A 1,934-nucleotide genomic window follows, 5' to 3' on the forward strand; every position below is an offset into this window, starting at 1 on the left:
AGACCTTCCAGGCCTGTCCGCGCCCTAAGGCAGGTTCGCGGTTAAAACCAAGTGGGGATCTTGGTTCCACGCTGCCCGCACAGTAAGTTGTGTCTTCGCTGTTTCTCTATCCCAACCATCCGCCTTTCTCGCGGCCTAAGCCACCCCGGGGACTGAGACCTAAAGAGAGTTAGAGGCTTTGTGTGGCCCCCGGTTCCTACTCGGCCCTGGGAATTGTGGCTTTGGTTTCTCCGGACAAAATGGGGTCTGCGATGGGTGTCCTGGTAAAAGCGGGGCAGAAGGGCCGCAGGCCGGGCTGTCAGTCCGGGGCTGGCGTGATGGGAGCCTTTGCGGTGTTGGGGGCTGAAGCGAAGCATGTCTGCTGTTGGGAACAGCTTCAGGGTAACAGTAGGAGGTTAAGGGGTCACGGCCTTGGAAATCTGCCCCCCTCCCGCTCCACACACGCACACGTCGTTCTTATTGTGATGAGTGTTTGTGGCTTGAGGCACCCTCTTTTCCCTCTTGATTCCCAAAAGTCGGCAAACGGGAGTCCTGGAGGTCCAGCCCAGGCGGCGTGAGCGGTGGGAGGGAGGTGGCTCAGAGTAGCCTCCCATGGTGGGAGCCAGCCCGGGCTCCCCGCTCAGGGTGCGAACGCAGTGCCGATTGCTGCCCGTGTGGGATTGCAAACGTGGAATAAGACGAACCCCTGGGAAATGGGAAGTCCGCTCTCTGCGGAGTGAAGAGGAGCGTGAAAGAAGAAATGCCTGGTGAAGCCACAGAAACCGGCCCTGCTACAGAGCACGAGTAGCCACAGCCCCATCTGCGAGTGATGAGTCAGAACCAGAGCTCGAAAAACAAGATTCCACACAGGCACCCACACAAGCCCCGACGAAGAAGCAGTCAGTAAAGCAAAACAGAGCCGGAGTGAAAAGAAGGTGCGGGAGGCTGTGTCCAAACTGGGTCTTGGACAGGTTACAGGGGTTACTAGGGTCACCATACGGAAATCTAAGAATATCCTCTTTGTCATCACAAAACCAGATGTCTGCAAGAGCCCTGCTTCAGATACCCATATCGTTTTGGGGGAAGCCAAGATTGAGGATTTATCTCAGCAAGCACAGCTAGCAGCTGCTGAGAAATCCAAAGTTCAAGGTGAAGCTCTCTCAAACATTCAAGAAAACACAGACTCCAACTGTACAAGAGGAGAGTGAAGAGGAAGAGACTGATGAGACAGGTATGGACGTTAAGGACATAGAATTGGTCATGTCACAAGCAAATGTGTCAAGAGCAAAGGCAGTCCTGAAGAACAACAGTAATGATATTGGAAATGCTATTATGGAATTAGCACTGTAACCATCTAAACAGGAGCACCTTTTTGTGTGTGTTTCAATAGAGTTACTGCAGCTTGGTTTGAAATTTGTACTGTTTCTATCATTAATAAAGTTTTGGCTTCTTGTGGGATGGAAAAAAACAAAACAAAAAACAAGTGGGGTGACGTCGGAATTACCCAAGCGCACCCCCACCCCCTTCACCTGCCCAGACGTCTAGGGTTCCCTTACAGCTGGGCTGAGCTCTGCTCAATACTCCCCCGCCCAATGCACGGTGACAAAATGCAACTCCATGCCCAACCCGAGCAGGACCTGCAGCCAGGCTCCTGCAAACCGCCCGTGAAGGCTTTGGGTCCCGCCTCAGCGCCCAGCCCCAGGATCCGGGAAAACGGACCCACCTCTCGGCCTACCAGCCTGGGATCTAGGGGGCGCGGGCTCTGGGTGAAGACACCCCAACAGCGGAGCCTCAAGATGGTGTTCCGCCCTCCGTTCTATCCTCCGTGGCAGCTCAGCACTGGCTCCCCATGCGTGACTCTCCCCGCAGCCCGCAGCACGGTTTGGAGCAGCAGCTTCAAGGCAACAGATGGCTCCACGGGGAGGGGTGCTCGTGCCGGGAGCTCCCCCACTTGC

General features: G+C 55.3%; 1 pseudogene across 1 annotated transcript; it reads left to right on the plus strand.

The window, feature by feature from the left end:
* Positions 1-251: 251 nt before the first annotated feature.
* Positions 252-1,329, plus strand: LOC308252781 (nascent polypeptide-associated complex subunit alpha-like; annotated as a pseudogene). Its single transcript has 2 exons — positions 252-394; positions 777-1,329. The product of its transcript is annotated as a nascent polypeptide-associated complex subunit alpha-like (transcript).
* Positions 1,330-1,934: the final 605 nt, after the last annotated feature.

This window comes from Plecotus auritus (assembly GCF_963455305.1).
Source record: "Plecotus auritus genome assembly, chromosome: 7".
NCBI lineage: Eukaryota > Metazoa > Chordata > Mammalia > Chiroptera > Vespertilionidae > Plecotus > Plecotus auritus.